Consider the following 20,190-nt stretch of genomic DNA (forward strand, 5'->3'; position numbering starts at 1 on the left):
TTGCTGTGTTGTATGTGTGCGCTGTGTATGTGTATGTGTCCTCCATACATACCAAGTATAGAGATCCACTATGCTGAGTCATAAAAAAAGTGAAACCCAAAACAATGAAACTGCTATTACCTAGAAATTTACCTTCTGGTTGGCCTGTAAGTGACACTACCCTGAACAGAGAGCAAAGTCATTGTAACTAAGTGCTGGGAAGACTGAGAAAACCAGTGTTAGAAGCTGCATGAGAGTCATCAGAGAAGATTTCTGGGAATAGATCAGGATCCACCTTTCTGTGAAATCCAAGGCCCTGGTTTTCCCAGCTGCTGACACAACCAGGGGTGGGGGGACTGTCCCCCTGAGTGGTCTGTGCTTTTAGGAAGTTCCTTTATTGAGTGCGACTCTGAGGAGCTTTTATTACCTGCCACTGCCTTGATCACAGGAGTGAACTAGATCTACTCATTGCCCTTAAAACATGGCAGGCCAGGACTGCTTACCCTTGTCCTACTTATGAGACTTGTAGGGGCTCCCTGTGGATGTAATATTTGAAAAAGGTTTCTAGGGAGTTGGATCAAACTTCTCGGATTCCCCAGGAGTCAATTAGAGGAAACCATAGTGTAGAGAGAAATTGGTATCAAAAACCTAAAGACTGAATCATGTGTTGATCTTATGGGGCAAGACTAGGATAAAATAATAGCTAGGCCATGTGAGCTGGTGTCGGAGACATCAGGAGAATGAAAACAAGGATTGATGCATGCAGCAGCAGAAAACAGGTGGTTTAAGCAAACACTAAAACCTTAGATTTGTGTGTGTGTGTGTGCGTGCATGCGTGTGTGTGTATGTAGTTACGACAAGGCTGCCAGAGTTCATCAGGGCAGGCTGGACAGTTTTTACCAAGTTTTTCACCTTTCTTTCCCTGCTATTCTTTACTACAGCTCCTAAATTTCCTGCAAGGCTTAGCTCTAATTATTTTCTCCTGCAGAGAATTATTCTGAGCCACCCAGATTATAGGGATCTTGCTCAGTTGTCATGTATTCCAAACAGCTCTGTATCTTCATTTTATTTGTTATATACAAAGTCTTTTCTCCTAAAAGAATATGAGCTTATTAGAGTAGAGGTGTGAATGTGATGCCTTTTGAAAATCCCACAGCCCTTAGTACCATAATCATTTTCATTATAGCAAACACACATTTGGGTCTTACATGTGCCATGGTCTCCTCCGAGCGCTTTTCACACATCTCATTTAGTCCTGATAACAACAACCTATGCAGTACTTCCTATCATTAATATTTTATGCAAGTGGAAACTGAGTCCTAGAGCGTTTTAAGCGATATTCCCAAGGTCTCCTTGCTTAAACCAATGAGATGTTAGCTTCTGAGTTCTCCCCAGGTCCTGAACAATTTCTCCCAGGTGTTTTTGCCTCTCTCAGGTGCCAAGGAAGTAGGTATAATGTGCAATCTGAATACAGCACCTGGATGGTGAGGGTTGCTTGTCTGATGATTCACACCTTTAAATAAAATAATAAAGCCCTTGCCTGGACAACTTCACTGCTCCAGTCAAGCTGGGATGTGCCCACTGCAGTTCTAAAATACACTTGGGTGATACTCCAGCTTGACTAGCATAATTTGCACATTCTTTGGGAAGTTCTGCATGGTGGCCTTGTGAACACAGTCCTTGTTCCGCACCTGCCAAAAGCTGGCTCCTGCTTTGGCTCCCTGTCTGGCTGCTCTTTGCTGGAAGCAGCACAGGGGAGGGTGGGATGCCTTCTCCTTTAGTTGCAAATCTAAACTAAAAAGAGACAAACTGGGTGAGTGGCCCAAACCGAAGTCTTACTTCAACCATTATTTACTGAGCACTTAGTATATATCAGACATTTCCCTGTATCTTATTACAGTGGAGCATCCCAGGGGCCCTGTCGGGTGAGTGTCACGATCCATGCTTTACAGATGGGTCAGTAGATTCAGATGTGCTAAGTACTTGTCAAAGTCATTCAGCTACTAGAATGGAAGGGATCCAATTCCGAGTTCCCTGCTCTTGCTGCTACCTCAGGGTGCTTTTAGCTCACTTTTCAGTGAATAAAGTGAAGAGTGGAGGGGAAATATAACAAACATGAGGATCATAATAACAAACATCACTGCTAACATTTATTGAGTTCTCACCATGTTCTGGGCACCATGGGAACACTTTACAAGCATCATTTCATTTCATCCTCACAACAACCATGTGAAGTAGGCTCCAGTACTTCCCTCATGTTACAAAGAAGGAAAACGATGCTCAGGGATGTTGTCATTAGACCAAGATAAAAAACGATAGCACCAAGATTTGAGTCCAGGCATTTTGTCACTATAGCTTGTTGTGACAGCTATACATAAACATACAACATGTGGGTTCTGAACTGGATTCTTCCCCTGCCCTGGATCTTGAGGGTGAGCATCAAGAAAGGGGTGAGACAAGCAATTTCAGAAAATAGGTCATACTGCCAACATTGCCAACAGAACGCATTCAACCAAAGTCACAATTCTCAACCCATACCTCCATGTTCTAAGGCTGAGTTAGGAAAATTGCAGACAGACTCTGGGGCAGATGGTGGAGTTATTGAGATGCAGCGTCACCTGGCCTGGAGGTCAGGATGCCCAGGCCTGTTACCTGTGTCAGGAAGTCCTTCTTATCCCATTTGGTTGGGAGTCAAGTGGGGAAGAAATCTGGGTGCATGCCTCAGCCTTTGAAAATTCACAACCCTGTTATTGAGATATGAGAAGGACCCCTAGGTTAGTAGCGTTCTGACACCCCTTCTGAAAATGAACCAGTGGTGTGCCCTCTGCAGCCATGGGGATTGTCATTCTTCCCCAAGAGAGCAGTGGATTCTCCTTGCATAATGATTGAGAATAGAGTCATGCTTGAGAAGAGAGAAAGGGAAGAAAGAGGAATGGCAGACTGAGGATTAGTTTTATGTTAGTTTTGTGTGAGTATATTATTTGTTATACATTTTCCTTTCCCTCCTCAGTAAAAAAAAAGGCATCATTTAAACAATCTTATAACATCATTAGAAATTTAACAAAGAAACTACTTACATTCTACTTTTGTTCTTTATGTTCTCTGCTAGAATTTGCTCATATATTGTCCATTTTTATGTGTGTGTAGTCATAGACTAGAATGAGTGTTTTTCCATGCTGTCTCATATTCTTAAAAATATTTATTAGAAAATAACTCAATGTGTGGATTACCCAGACCTATTACTTTTTTCTGTCTTCTCTTCATTGATATCTTTGATGTCTGTGTCTCCGCTCTAGAATGAGAGCTTATTCATATCCACTCCAGAGGCTGCAAAAAGCCTGAAAATCAAGGAAAATATGAATTTTTCTACTCTGTCATATAGTCATGACTCCCACTAAAAATAAGACAGCTGTTAGATAGGAGAAGGGAGAAGTAAAAAAAAAAAAGGTCAAAAGAGCCTTTCTTTTTTGTGTGTAAGGGGAGTATACATATATTTTTAAATTTTTTTTTAATTTTTAAATTTTATTTAATTTTTTTTTATACAGCAGGTTCTTATTAGTCATCAATTTTATACACATCAGTGTATACATGTCAATCCCAATCGCCCAATTCATCACACCACCACCACCACCCCCTGCCGTTTTCCCCTCTTGGTGTCCATACGTTTGTTCTCTACATCTGTGTCTCAATTTCTGCCCTGCAATCCGATTCATCTGTACCATTTTTCTAGGTTCCACATATATGCATTAATATACGATATTTGTTTTTCTCTTTCTGACTTACCTCACTCTGTATGACAGTCTCTAGATCCATCCACGTCTCAACAAATGACCCAATTTCTTTCCTTTTTATGGCTGAGTAATATTCCATTGTATATATGTACCACATCTTCTGTATCCATTTGTCTGTCGATGGGCATTTAGGTTGCTTCCATGACCTGTCTATTGTAAATAGTGCTGCAATGAACATTGGGGTGCATGTGCCTTTTTGAATTATAGTTTTCTCTGGGTATATGCCCAGTAGTGGGATTGCTGGATCATATGGTAATTCTATTTTTAGTTTTTTAAGGAACCTCCATACTATTCTCCATAGTGGCTGTATCAATTTACATTCCCACTAACAGTGCAAGACGGTTCCCTTTTCTCCACACCCTCTCCAGCATTTGTTGTTTGTAGATTTTCTGATGATGCCCATTCTAACTGGTGTGAGGTGATACCTCATTGTAGTTTTGATTTGCATTTCTCTAATAATAGATGATATTGAGCAGCTTTTCATGTGCTTCTTGGCCATCTGTATGTCTTCTTTGGAGAAGTGTCTATTTAGGTCTTCTGCCCATTTTTGGATTGGGTTGTTTGTTTTTATTGAGCTGCATGAGCTGTTTATATATTTTGGAGATTAATCCTTTGTCCATTGATTCATTCACAAATATTTTCTCCCATTCTGACGGTGGTCTTTTTGTCTTCTTTATGGTTTCCTTTGCTGTGCAAAAGCTTTTAAGTTTCATTAGGTCTCATTTGTTTATTTTTGTTTTTATTTCCATTACTCTAGGAGGTGGATCAAAAAGGATCTTGCTGTGATTTATGTCAGAGTGTTCTTCCTATGTTTTCCTCTAAGAGTTTTACAGTGTCCGGTCTCACATTTAGGTCTCTAATCCATTTTGAGTTTATTTTTGTGTATGGTGTTGGGGAGTGTTCTAATTTCATTCTTTTACATGTAGCTGTCCGGTTTTCCAAGCACCACTTATTAAAGAGACTGTCTTTTCTCCATTGTATATCCTTGCCTCCTTTGTCATAGATTAGTTGACCATAGGTGCTTGGGTTTACCTCTGGGTTTTCTATCTTGTTCCATTGATCTATGTTTCTGTTTTTATGCCAGTACCATATTGTCTTGATTACTGTAGCTTTGTAGTATAGTCTGAAGTCAGGGAGTCTGATTCCTCCAGCTCCATTTTTTTCCCTCAAGACTGCTTTGGCTTTTCGGGATCTTTTGTGTCTCCATACAAATTTTAAGATTTTTTAATTCTAGTTCCTTCAAAATGCCATTGGTAATTTGATAGGGATGGCATTGAATCTGTAGATTGCTTTCGGTAGTATAGTCATTTTCACAATATTGATTCTTCCAATGTAAGAACATGGTTTATCTCTCCATCTGTTGGTATCATCTTTAATTTCTTTCATCAGTGTCTTATAGTTTTCTGCATACAGGTCTTTAGTCTCCCTAGGTAGGTTTATTCCTAGGTATTTTATTCTTTTTGTTGCAGTGCTAAATGGGAGTGTTTCCTTAATTTCTCTTTCAGATTTTTCATCATCGGTGTATAGGACTGCAAAAGATTTCTGTGCATTAATTTTGTATCCTGCAACTTTACCGAATTCATTGATTAGCTCTAGCAGTTTTCTGTTGGCATCTTTAGGATTCTCTGTGTAAAGTATCATGTCACCTGTAAACAGTGACAGTTTTACTTCTTTTTTTCCAATTTGTATTCCTTTTATTTCTTTTTCTTCTGTGATTGCCGTGGCTAGGACTTCCAAAACTATGTTGAATAAGAGTGGTGAGAGTGGACATCCTTGTCTTTTTTTTTTTTTTAATTTTTATTTATTTATTATTTATGGTTGTGTTGGGTCTTTGTTTCTGTGCAAGGGCTTTCTCTAGTTGTGGCAAGCGGGGGCCACTCTTCATTGCGGTGTGCGGGCCTCTCATTATTGCAGCCTCTCTTGTTGCAGAGCACAGGCTCCAGACGTGCAGGCTCAGTAATTGTGGCTCACGGGCCCAGCTGCTCCGTGGCATGTGGGATCTTCCCAGACCAGGGCTCGAACCCGTGTCCCCTGCATTGGCAGGCAGATTCTCAACCACTGTGCCACCAGGGAAGCCCGACATCCTTGTCTTGTTCCTGATCTTAGAGGAATTGCTTTTAATTTTTCAACATTGAGAATGATGTTTCCTGTGGGTTTGTCATATATGGCCTTTATTATGTTGAGGTAGGTTTGCTCTATGCCCACTTTCTGGAGAGTTTTTTTTATCATAAATGAGTGTTGAATTTTGTCAAAAGCTTTTTCTGCATCTTTTGAGATGATCATATGGTTTTACTCCTTCAATTTATTAATAAGATATATCACATTGATTGATTTGTGTATATTGAAGAATCCTTGCATCCCTGGGATAAATCCCACTTGATCATGGTGTATGATCCTTTTAATGTGTTGTTGGATTCTGTTTGCTAGTTTTTTGTTGAGGATTTTTGCATCTATATTCATCAGTGATATTGGTCTGTAATTTTCTTTTTTTTGTAGTATCTTTGCCTGGTTTTGGTATCAGCGTGATGGTGGCCTCATAGAATGCATTTGGGAGTGTTCCATCCTCCACAATTTTTTGGAAGAGTTTGAGAAGGATGGGTGTTAGCTCTTCTCTAAATGTTTGATAGAATTCACCTGTGAAGCCATCTTGTCCTGGACTTGTGTTTGTTGGATGATTTTTAATCACAGTTACAATTTCATTACTTGTGATTGGTCTGTTCATATTTTCTATTTCTTCCTGGTTCAGTCTTGGAAGGTTATACCTTCCTAAGAATTTGTCCATTTCTTCCAAGTTGTCCATTTTATTGGCATAGAGTTGCTTGTAGTAGTCTCTTAGGATGCTTTGTATTTCTGCGGTGTCTGTTCTAACTTTTCCTTTTTCATTTCTAATTTTATTGATTTGAGTCCTCTCCCTCTTTTCCTTGATGAGTCTGACTAATGGCTTATCAATTTTGTTTATCTTCTCAAAGAACCAGCTTTTAGTTTTATTGATCTTTGCTATTGTTTTCTTTGTTTCTATTTCATTTATTTCTGCTCTCATCTTTATGATTTCTTTCCTTCTGCTAACTCTGGGTTTTGTTTTTTTCTACTTTTTCATATAGTCATGACTCCCATTAAAAATAAGACAGCTGTTAGAAAGGAGAAGGGAGAAGTTAAAAAAAAAAAAAGGTCAAAAGAGCTTTTTAAGATGAGCTTTCTTTCAAGTTATGAAAACCAAAGATGAAGAAACTCACCAACAAGCTGAGGAGCAGCGCTTCACTCTGCAGCCTTTGCAGTGGCCCAGCAGCTGCTCCCAGGGGAGGGCACCTCTGGCTGCACCAGCAGCCTTGCCAAGGCTGGCCATCGGGGAGGGAAAGAAATGCCTCACATTCCTTTGACTGTGTTTAGTCACTGACTCGGGAAGTAGGTCTGTGTCACTCAGCTAGTAGCATCACTACCTTTGTCTGGGAGGCCAAGGGTTCAAGTCCCACCCCAGAATCTTGGCAGCTTCCCAAAGGCAATACTTGCTTTGTCATGGAAGGTGGATGGAGGTACGCACTGGAAAAGGGAGCTCTTTCTCCTTGGTTCTTCCAGGAAAATGGAGATCAGAGGAGCAGGAATGATACCACATCCCTCAGCTTAGTTTGACTCACAAACTCCAAAGAACTCCAGTATGAAACCTGCACAGCTATAACCCAGTTGCAGGCACTTCCAAGAGGAGAGGAAAGATTGGGTTCCCTGCCCCACCATCTCCTTAACTCAGCACTCAGCTCAACCTTTCTTCCAACCACAAGAATGTAGGGACAAGAATAGTACAAAATGGTAGAGGGTCCTCATTGCCACAGTGAAGAAGCAGAGGTCCACAGGTACAGAGTACACTAAACCTGGAACTCAGGGTCACACTCATGAAGAATAATCTCTTGATGAACTTTTTCTTTAAAATGCTTATACACAGCACTGCTTGACAATTTAATATTACCCACAAAAGCAATTTATCACTTATAATATTTATAATTAGTGTAAAAGTTTAAAAAGTATTATCACATTTGATATTACTTGGAATTACATTAAATACAGGTGATAATTTTGCTTTTGACTAAATACTGGAAATCGGAGAACAAACAAAACTGGTGGTGAGAGGGTGTATGTAGAAGGTGAAGATGGTGATGGATCTTTTTAAATAAAATAAGCCCACCCCAATAAAAAATAAATCCCTTAAGCATGTAATACAATTTCTTCTTCTGCCTAAAGAATTTCTATGACAGCCTGCATGGCCCGAAATATAGGTTTTGGTTGTTTGTGTGGGGAGCAATATTTAAACATATAAGTTGCTTCAGGGCTAGTTCTTATTGATTTATTTTGTGGGCAGCCCTGATTTCAGAGTCCTTTGCCCCAGGAGCATGGGAACCTGAGTGGGGGTGGGAATGGTGCTTTTCTGGAGAACTTGTCTTTAGGATTGATAGGCTAAGGTAACAGGAGACACCTCTCAGCTGAAAGAATTACCCTCCCTCCTTTAAAGAAGACACTGTGCTTGCGACCAGCTGTCCAGGGGGTAGGACCTGCATTCGGAGCCCACCAACCCCGCCGAGAGTCTCAGGTCTGGTATTTCTGTTCCCATGACATCCTTCACCATCTCCTCATGGGTTTCATCTCTAGTCAGTTATTAGAAGCTCTCTTCCTGCTCCTGTAAATCCCTCTCTCCCAACCTCCCAGGCCTAAACATGTGCCGAGAGAGAGTGACAGCTCCAGATGAAAGGAAAGCCCAAAGCCAGAAGGACGCTGTGCTGTGTGGCTCTCCCTCAGCCCCTGTGGTACCTGACTTTAGTTCTTCCTGCTTCCACCTGAAATTGTTAACATGTTTTCTCTCTTTGTGAGGACAAGGTTTTATGTTTTCTTTAACAGCTTTATTGAGGTGTGATTCACATACCATGCAATTTGTCCATTTGAAGTGTACAGTTCAAGGGCTTCTAGTGTATCCACAGGGTCGTGCGACCCTCACCACAATCAGGTTTAAAACATTTTATTATCCCCCAGAGACACCCCACATCCTTTAAGCCAGCACTCCCCAGTTCCCCCATCCTCCCAGCTCTAGGAAACCACTAATCTAATTTTTGCCTCTATGGATTTGCCTGTTCTGAACATTTCATAGAAATGGAATCAATGATCATTTAAAACTCCCACTTTTCTTCCAGAGAACCTGGCAGAAGACTTTGAACCCAGTAGGTGTTTGATTAAGGTTAAATTAGTTACTTGTATTAGGTATATTAGATTACCTGGTTTTAGGATTACTATAACCCACGGTGTGGGAAACTAGATAGTTTTAGTTAAAAAACCTCAAATGCTGTACTCAGAGTGGGCTAATGGTCTGTATATCATTACAGTGTAAGGACAGCCTAAGATTCATAGCTTCCCCTAGGTCAGCTCCCACAGACATGGCCCCCTGTGCTCCCAGCCTGTTCAGCTTTACAACAGAGACGCCATAAGCTCAGCAATTCAGAAATCGATTCCTTAGAAGACTGATGTTCTCTCATGAGCTGGCACACCGCTTTGCCTGTTAACAGGCAACAACACGAAAATGCACTAAACACCATGTAATTTATTCCCAACATGTTGTTATTCTTTCCAAAACATTAGCTTTGGAGCAGAATGTTTGCTAAATGTTGTCTTTTTCTCCAGAGCTTCGGGTAAAGATCATATGCAACCAATGACTGAGAAATAATTGGCCACTTTATAGTTTCCACCTCAAATGAAGTCCCCCGTCTGAGTAAATTCCTCAGTTTACAGAATGTGAAAGCTTTAAGAAAGATGGAGCTTATAGACCACACTATGGTCTGTTAGATAAATGACCAGGAGTAATCTTTCTGTTTTTTTTTTTTTTTTTTTTTTTTTTTTTTAATGTGGCTGTATTTGGAGATGAGGCCTTTTAAATTTATTTATTTATTTATTTATTTTTGGCTGTGTTGGGTCTTCGTTTCTGTGCGAGGGCTTTCTCCAGTTGCGGAGAGCGGGGTCCACTCTTCATCGCGGTGCGCGGGCCTCTCACTGTCGTGGCCTCTCCCGTTGCGGAGCACAGGCTCCAGACTCGCAGGCTCAGTAGTTGTGGCTCATGGGCCTAGCTGCTCCGCAGCATGTGGGATCTTCTCAGACCAGGGCTCAAACCCGTGTCCCCTGCATTGGCAGGCGGATTCTCAACCACTGCGCCACCAGGGAAGCCAAGGAGTAATCTTTCTTAAAACCACATCTTAGAGACAAAGTTATCAGAAATCCCAGAAAAAAAAAAATACCCAGTGGTTCAGCATTCATGCTTAAATGAGGATAACATGTGTGCCTTCAGCCCAAGATGTGCCTGGGCTTGGAGGGAAATTGGCGAGGACTAATACCAAGAGCCTTTTGGGGCTGTTAGGCATTGTCTTCCTGGGTCTGACCTCACAGCCTTCTTTTTGAAGAGAAAGCAAAAGGTGACTGCATTAAGGCTTTGCTCTCAGAGTTGTGATAAAGAGTCCAGAAATCTCCTCTCTTGCAGCTGGCTTCTTTTCACTGAGTTGGCATTGAGTTGGAAGTAAAATGATCATTTTGCTTAATAGCTGAAGACATGAATGTCTTGTGCTTTTTAACCTAAAGATGGTCTCTGGCACTGACTCTAGATCCCTGGGTGTTGAGAAGTATCTAAGAACGTTCGGGTGCTCTTACCCTGTGTTTAATGTTAGACCCGTGCTTTCTTCCTTTGGATCATCATCTTTCCTGAGATCTGCCTCATGGTGACCTGATGACATTGACTTGTGTTTTTCAGAGTGGATAGGTGGTTTTACTGTTTTAAGTTCAGATTTCACAGACTTGAGCCCCATGGTTTAGGATTCAGATTCTGTGCAGTGGAAGTAAAAGTGAAATGGTCCCAGCCCCTCATCTACTTGAATAGAGAGGTGGTTGAAATCACCTACCAGAGAGGGCATCTGTCAATAGGAGCTCACTTAAGATTAAATTAGTAATTCAAGAAACATTGGGCCTGGAACTATCCTAAGTCCTGGGAGAGAGGGGAGAACTAACCATAGCTACTGCCTTCAAGGTGCTTATGATTTATTGGTGATTGATTGTGGGGGAGAAGGAGGAGAACATGAATGTGGAGAGCATTATGACATAGGTGGTATGGGATATGATGGAGCACAGCCTGGGCTGAGTCAAAAACTTCCCAGGGGAAGTGATTCCTCTATTGGGTCTTGAAGTAGGAGTAGGAGTTGGACAGGCATCTAGAAGTTCTCAGTTGAGTAGAAGAGACAGGCAGAGATACAAACCTATGAAAAAGCACAGCAATAGAGATAGCCTGACATGATTCATTGTGTCTTGGGTGGATGGGGGTGTGGTTTTTGGAAGATGGTTTGGACAAGTTAGCAAAGGTCAGAAAATAGAAGCCTTGTAGTTGAAATGATACATATACTTTTCCTAGCTCTTCCTGGCTCCTCCAACATGGCAACTGTTGTCCTGAGTTCTATATTAGCAATTTTGACTCTACGCATGTCTCTCTCTTTTTCCCTAAACAGACAGATCTCTAATCAATGTGTGGCTCTGCCAATTACTATTTATGTAATCTTAAACAAATTAGCCACACAGAGCCTCTGTTTTCCTCTTCTGAAAAATGGGACCAGACTAGGAACAATATCATGGGACTATTGTATTATCAGACTCAAAAAGCACAACTTCTGGTATTAAAAAGTTCACATAAATTATTTGTGGAATCAAAATGGGCATATGAGTTAAAAGGAAACTCTACTGCCTGGAAAACAGCCTTTAGCTTTCCAAACACCAGTAGCTGCCAAAGCAGCCTAGGACACCTGGAAAGAGATAGAAAGAGGATCTGAACACTGAAGAAGAGTGACAGGAAGCCAGAGATCCAGAAACAGGAGACAGTAGGCTAGAAAAACAGATCAAAGTGGGAGGGATGCAGCTTGCCAGAACAACAGGGCATCATTAGGTCAGGAGTGCAGACAGGAGGGAGGAGGTGGCAGATGCTTGCTCATAGGGCACTTCAGGGAATGGATGCACAGCAGCCCATGGCTTCCTCTTTCCTGATGTCGTCCTGATGTCCTACCAGGTTCTGGAAAGAAACCAAAGAAAGGGGAAAAAAGGGAAAAAAAGAAAACAGGGGCAAAATAGAACACCTGCATTTTTGTATTATATAATAACAATAAAATTATTTCATGATAAATACACTCAATGAACTAGGAATGGAACTTCCTCAACCCTATAAAGACCATCCACAAACAGAAAACAGCTAACCTCATTCTTAATAATGGAAGATTCTTTCCCCCTAAGATCAAGAACCAGACAAGATTGTCTGTTCTTGTCATTTCTATTCAAAAATTGCACTGGAGGTTCTGACCAATTAGACAAGAAAAAGAAATAAAAGCCTTCCAGATGGAAAGGAAGAAGTAAAACTATCTCTTTTTGCAGATGACATGACCTTCTGTATAGAAAAACAATCTTGAAAGGAAGAAAAATGTTGGAAGATTCACAGCTTCTGATTTCAAAACTTACTACAAATCAACATTGATCAGGACAGTGAGATATTGGCATGAGGATAATCATAGACCAATGGATCAAAATTGAGCGTCAGAAATAAACCTTCTCAGTAAAAATCAATTGATTTTCCAAATGTCCATAGAGACAAAGAGTAGACTAGTGGTCGCCTAGGACTGGGAGGTAATGGGGAGTGACTGTAGTGGGTATGCTGTTTCTTTTGGGGGTGATAAAATGCCCTAAAATTGATTGTGGTAATGATTGCACAACTCCTTGAATACACCAAAATCCACTGAAGTGTACATTTTAAATGTATAGGTTGTATGGTATGTGAATTATATCTCAATAAAGCTGTCATAAAAAATAACAACAACAATACTCACAGCTGTCACTAACTGAGTACTTTCCAAATGCCATATGCTAGGAAGGTTTTTATTATATTTATTTACAATGAAAAAACATACGTTCCAAGATATTAAGGGACTTGCCCAAGGTCATAAAACCAGTAAGTACCATAATAGTTAGGAGTTAGGACTCTGACCCATTTTTGTCTCACTTTGAGTGTCAGGGGCTTACTAAAAGGTCTTAGGTGGATCTTGTGAGCCTTCTTGTGCTGCAAGTCCAGTGTTTACAATATGACCAACTACCAAAAAGGAGGAGTTAGTGAAACCTCTGCTTCCCACCTTTCCCACCAGGGAACTGTGGTGAGGTGTTGGGTCCCAGTTGCTGCTGGATACGGGGTGGAGAGGACTCTGTGCTCAGTTAACTGTGTTCTCTGGCCTTCTAAGGACACATTTGTTGTAGAGACTCCCTTAACTCCCCCTCAGATGTGTCACAGCTGTAATTCTGGAAGTGAGACTCTCGGCCCTCCACCCCCAGCATATGATTTTACAGATTATGTCTGGTGTTTGAAACTGAGTTCTGTTCCTTTTGGATCTGTCTGCTTCCAAGTTCCAAGATATAAAATGTGAGAAGGAAGGTGTTAAGCTCATGAAGACAAAGACTTCAAATAGTTCTGACCAAGGAAAATTTGGATGAGTTTTGGGAAAATGACTCTGAAGCAGATGGATTACATTTTCTGTTTGCGTTCAGCAATTAAGGGGAAAAGGGGGACCCGAGCCAAATGTGCTTGGGATCTTGTCAAATTCCCAATGTTGGAAAACATTTCAGGATGTTTGACTGAGGTTGGCAAAATCAGTACCTTGACCTTGCCTCTTCCTTCTTAGACAAAGGTGAACAACTTACAATGATCCAAGTCCAAGCGAAGCCACAGGCACGATCACCCTTTTGTGGGAAGTGGCACTATGGCACCTCCTGTTAATGGAAATTGCAATGGGGGTATTAACTAAGAACACAGTTATGATAACAGGGTTTTTGAGAAAGAGAGTGAAAATCAACTGAAGGAACAATTTAAGTCCTAAAGGGAAGCAATGTATTCTTCCATTCCACTCTTTGTGATCAAGAACAGAGGCTGGAAGGGGAATTGTCTTTCCATGACTGTCCCCAATCTCTTACTCTGTGGATTCTGAAGTATTCTCAGGAATTTTTATGGCCTCATCTCATCCTTTGATTTTTCCACTGGATTCTTTAGAATCAGAGCAGAACAAAATGGGATGCTCAAGATCAGAGAGCCATCCTCTAGTTGTCAGTAAACCCAAACTCTCCATGATAGGTTGAGTGGAAGGAAGGGGAAGGCAAGGATGATGTCATGGAAACAGCTGAGCCCTTGTTGAAACACTGACATGGGTGTGAGGCTGTCCATATGTAGATATAATGCCTTCAAATTGGTTTCTCTCATTTATTCACAGTATTTACTGAGTGTTCACTACATTCTATGCATTAGAAAGACAGCAGTAAATAAAATAGACAAAATCCCCTGTCCTCCTGGACTTCACATTCCAATGGATAAAAAACCATTGCCATTTGGGACATATAATATTAAATTACAAAAGTTTTTAAAAGTCAGTTGCTGAGCTGGTCAAAGAGAGTGAGAACTTATTTTATTTCTCCTATAAGCAGCTCTAATCCCCTGTTAGACTTTTTACCCTAGTACTACAAATATTTATTCTACTTCACTGATAAATTTTAACTTTGACCTCCACTGTTACCTCAGATGGAACATGTTTTCTTTACCATTAACCTAATATCTTACGCCCAAAATTAATTTTTTGAGGAGAAGCAACTAGATGCATCTCTTAATTTTTTTCCCAAATGACTAAAAAATGGAGATTAGGAAGTGGTTACAACAATTTGGAGCTAAAGCTTCCTCCATGGCTACGTCTTTCCTTGTCCTTGTCTTCTCATCATCAGATATTCTTTATTCACTGAGAAAGCAAAATTTGAAAGTAAAGATATAAAAGAGAATCTTAGGAAAGAAGTACCCAGGAGCCTTGTATTTTTGCTTCAATGTGAAAGGATGGTTCCCAGTCTCCCCTTCCTTTCATTTCTGCATATCAATGTCATATATGAGTTCTTTTTGGTAGGAAAACTCATTTTTAGTGGATTTCGGTCCAGGCAGTTATTAAGAGAGTTCCGGTATGGTAACCACTGTGGACACGTTAAAAGGTCCAACTTTTTCAATGCTGCATTAGCCCCAGCCTTGCTTTCACTGCTTCTGAGTCCCCAGCTGCTCACAGATGGTTCTGCAGATGCTCCCCAGCTAGAGCCTCAGTCCCCTCACCTACTCCAGATGGAGTAGCAACATGATTCCCATTCCAGGTTGGGATTATATTATCCTAGACCCAAGATTCTTGACCCCGGATGACTGAGGGGCTCCCACACTGCTTGCCACTAATTAGATCTGAGATCTACTAGCAGGATTGGTTACCAGGAGGGATGAGTAAGACTTGGTTTGCAGCTCACTTCTTCTACCTTCTTCCCCTACATTCACCCAGTCCACAGACCAGGGCTGCAACCTTGATGCCCTCTCCTTTGTCCAATTAGTTTATACTTCTAGTTCTCTAGTCCAGATTCTATTGTAGTGACCCAGTTACTGACTTGGATATTTTCGTTTTGCACAAGACCTGGAGAGTGTGTCCACCTGGCCTGTTAGACTGGTCAGTGTCCACCAGTCTAATTCTAGCTCCACTGACTGGATGCAAGTTGTTGGTACAGACATTTCCAAAATGAAGATGGCGACAGGTACAGCCCGAGCAGCACTGGGCGTGACCTGAGTTCTAGTACCTCTGGAGCTGTCCCTTGTCTCCCAACTTGGTGTGCATGTTTCAAGCTAACTCCTTCTCCACCCCCAGCTCACCTAACAATACTGCAGGAAGCAGGAGTATCCTGGAAGTTCTCTGGGACTAATCCAAGGCCCCATTAAACTCCTTATTGGAACATCCTGGGATCCACAGTTCCAGATTCCTTGGTGTTCCCAGAGCATGGCATGGATTTCAATCATCACCGGCCCCTTTTAATGTTTCTACATTTTTCTTTCATCCCTACTCTGGTGAGTCCTTGAAAAAACCTGACTTTGGTTGTACAAATGAATTTGGGAGTGGGAAGGAGGAATTTGGAAGAGAAAGTGCAGTTAAGAAGAAGCTTGTTTAGATAATCAGATGGCTATTACCTTGGGAAAGTTGGCTACATTCCCATCAAATGCATAGATATTTTTTAAAGTATCCTTTTTTATTGCTTAAGAAAAATAACAATTTGGATGAGTATATGACTTGTTGTCAAGTACAGACGCTACTAGATGCTTATCTTTTCATCCAAGTCCAAACTTAGGGTTTAAGTCTCCTAATACAAACTCTGAGAACCTGTTCCTTATAGCTTGAAGAATGGACATTCCCTTCTTTAAAAAATTCTGTGATTCCCCAAGTCAAGTGCAAAATAAGGATGAGACAAGCTTAAGGCTGCTTCTATTTTATGTTGAATAAATGCTTGTGTGACATAGAGAAGCAAAAGGAAAAAAACAAAGGTGAAATGGTTTGATGAGTTCCTAGAAAATTAATTGTTGGATGTTACTGTCATCTAGTGCTGATTTAACACCTGGTTTCCAGGGGAAGGTGAAGAGTCATCTTTTGGCTACAAAGACAGTGGCATCGCCTTACAGTCTATCAAAGCTTCACAGGCTCTGGAATGGAAGTGACATCTGGGCAAGCTACTAAAACCAGAGGAAGGTAGTTGGTGAAAAAGTCTACTCTTTACAACTCTGAGAACACTGCATGGCCTTATATTAAATCTTAAACCTCTGTCTATTATATTTCTGCTTTTGTTTTTAAACCGTCATTGGAACAAAAACCCGGCTTCTTTAAATACGACTCCACCTTCCCTAACACATTTCACGTGTCACCAGAGATCAAGTTCTATATCACCCCTCCCTGTGTCTTTCCACAGCCTTATCTCTTCCCAGAAGCATCATTAAATTTCTAATTCCAGGCACATTCCTCCTCCCTCTGTTGTACTCACATGGTACCTGGGATGGGGGTGAAGAGGGAAGAAGGGAAATACTATGATTGTTTGCCTACCTTGTACGAGGTGCTTAACTGTCATGGTGACTTTCACTTTAACCTCATAAGGTGAGGTCATCTCATTGTGAAAGATAAGGAAATTGAGGTTCAAAAAGTTTAGGCAACTGGCCAGAAGTCACACAGTTAACTGCAGGGGCAGAGGTGGTGTTTGAACCTAGCATGTCTGGTCTCAGTCTGGGGAGCTTTTTGTGGCTTGGTAAGCATAGCAAAACAATACTGGGAAGGACCACTGCTAATTCACTGGGTGGTATCAGCCAAACAGCCATCTCTCTGGGCATCAGTTTCCTTCCTCATCAATGAGAAAGCTGAACTGGGTCAGAATTTCCAAAAGCATGTTCCCTGGAACATTTTCTTTCAAGATACTTCTTACGAAAAATGGTTCTGTGGCCTTAAATAACTTCAGGAAATGCTGTGTACCAGGCCTGCCTGTGGTGCATGTAATGGATTGTCTTATTCAATGTCTTCCCCAACAGTTGTCTAGTTTACTACCTAAACACTTGTATTTCCCAAATGGCTTTGCACTAGAGTCCAGACAGGATTTGGGCTCCCAATAAGATGCATTTGTGCATCAGGAACTGAGGTAAGTGGCCAGGGAGACATCCATTTAACAGGCATGGTATATGGTCATGGTGGCAACTTCCTGATTGTAGCTGGGTTCCCTTAGCAAGCCAGTTCTCTGCCGTGGTTCTGAAAGTTGAAGGAATAGAACAGAAAATATTGCTACCCTTACTTAGATTTATCAGTTGTTTACATTTTGCCACTTTTGCTTCTCTATAATTTACACAATTTTTAACTGAACAATTCGAGTGTAAATTGCAGGCATCATGTTACTTCACCCCTAAATTGAATGATTTATGCTATATTGCATGCATTACACATATATGTACATATATATGACTCATGCATATGCACAACACTTATATACACACATTTTAATCATTTAAAACTTTATTGCTGAGCAGTACTTCATTGACGGATATAACACAATTTGTTTTATCAGTTCACTCATTGAAGGATATTAAGTTGTTTCCAGTTTTTGGCTATTACAAAGTAAGATGCTATAAACATTTATGCATACAGTGCTATTTTTTTATATCTTGGGTAAATACCTAGGAATGGAATGGCTAGATTGTATTGTAGGTGTATGTTTAACTTTTTAAGAAATCGTCAAACAGTTTCCCAAAATGTTTGTACCACTTGCATTCCAACCAGCAGTGCATGAGAGTTCTAATTCCTCCACATCCTTGCCAAAACTTACTTTGGTCAATCAATTTAATTTTTACCAATTTCAGAGCATATCATATCCCATTGTGATTTTAATTTATGTTACCTTAGTGACTAAGGATACCGAGTATCTTTCATGTTTTTATTTACCACCAGTATATATTCTTTGGTGAAATTTCTGTTTAAATCTTTTGTCCATTTTTATTGGTTTGTTTGTTCTATTACTGCATTCTGAGAATTCATTCCATTAAATTTTAACATGCACAAGAGACTAAATTAATCAATATATCTTAACTACATTCTACACAAAACTGTAACTTTGCCCTGTTTAACTGTTTTTGTTTTTTTCCTGTTTAGAATTTTAGTTCCACTTTGTTTCCATACGTGCATTTATCTATTTCCTCCTACCCATCCACCTTGCCTCCTAACCTCTCTGTTCTTTTCTTTGGAACTCCAGTCAGAAATGTTTTACCTTTTCAATGTATCCTTCATGTCTCTTAATTAGTCTTTCATGTTTTCCATTTCTTTATAACTCTGAAGAATTTTCTCACAGCCACCTTCTTATTTCCTTCTTGAACTGTAGCAGGACAACTATTTTACCTCCTCTTTTAACTTTCTAATTTTAGTCACTTACAGCTTTCATTTGTACAAGGTGGTTTTGTTCTTTTGGTTCTTTTTCAAATTCATTTATCTTTTTCTTGGTTTTCTATTTTCTAGACTTTCTTTTACCTCTTATATTATCATAAATACATGTTGAATAATTACTCTCATATTGGTCTGTTATCTGTGATTCTTTGGTTCTGATGGTCCTGTTTGCACATCTGCTAACTCTGACGTGGAAAGTTGTTCCCTCAGGTCTCTGTAACTCACTTTTTTGTACATGCACCTTCTTGTTGGTGTTGTTTTCTCTTGGATAATTGCACGTGTCCTAGCTGTGAAAGTGTCACTGGTTTTGATTCTGGCAGGGTCCCAGGCATTTCAATGGTCCTCTGTGTTAATCTATCTCCTTATGTCTCCCATTCAGTTGCAGGTAATGTAAATTTAAATTCCATCTCTGGCATAGGCTTGGGGTGTGGTTTCTTCCAGTTGCCTTTTTGTTTCTTTCTACCTAAGGCTTCAGGAAAAGCATGAGGTTCCTTGAGGGCTCCATGGTCTACAGGCTGGGGATTTTCTGGTTTCATTGGAATGGAAGGGGCAACTCTTAGGGGATCCAGGCTCCATGAAGAAGTCCCTGGTCTGGCTTCCCACCAGCTATGGCCCAGCACCACATCTTTAGTCCATGTGTGAGTATTAGAACTCCAACCCAAGCCCATAGACCTTTTGTCTATTGGAATTTTAGGAAGCTCCAAATATATTATTCCTCTATTCACCACTTGCCATGTTGCTGCAAGTTCCTCTAGAGAGTTTTTCACAAAGGAAATAGGCTGGCCTATTATAATAGACAAGTCCTGAAGAACAGGTCTTTCTAGACCCCTTTCCAGCCCTTTTCTAGACTTTTGCCACAAAATAAAAATTATTTCCTAATATGATTCTTTCCTTCATTAGCTGTAATAAAATAAACATGGTTGTGAATCTCAACATACCTAAATATATACACATTTACCTTCTGAGTTTAGTATACTTTTAAACACGTGTAATAAATACAATATAAACTTCCTGCCTTATATCTTATATCTTTCACAATGCCATTTATACTCTCATGCGTGTCTTCATTAATCAACTGCTATAAAGTGATAAAGGTGCAGCTTCATCAAAGCTCACCTTTAAAATGGGATTCCTTTACAATATTTGAAAATACTTCATAGCCGATGGTTTTTGAGGAAATTGCTTTTTTAAGTAATTGAATTTTAAATACATTTTTATAAATAAGAGAGAAGCTAAAAGGCATTATAAAACTGTAGTCTCTAATCCCTTGTGTATTTAGTGTAGGGAACTACCCCATCCCTCCTCCCATCCTCATAAAACAGAACAGAACCAGCCTTGAATTGAATACAGCAGTAATTTATCTATGCTGCCAAGTCTGATCATTTTCTCTTCTTGGAAACTGGCATAAATGCAGAGTTTGCCATCAACTTCAAGGCTTTCTTTCAAGTACAGAAGGAGAAACATTTCAGTATAGAAATGTAAAACAACTGGACATTTTAATGAACATTTACTTTGATAGGTCCTGTGCAAACACTTTCTATGTTTATTTTCTGTAGTCATCTCTTCAATTTTAAAGTTCTGCAAAATCC

The sequence above is a fragment of the Balaenoptera borealis genome, assembly GCF_965194805.1.
Source record: "Balaenoptera borealis genome assembly, chromosome: 20".
NCBI lineage: Eukaryota > Metazoa > Chordata > Mammalia > Artiodactyla > Balaenopteridae > Balaenoptera > Balaenoptera borealis.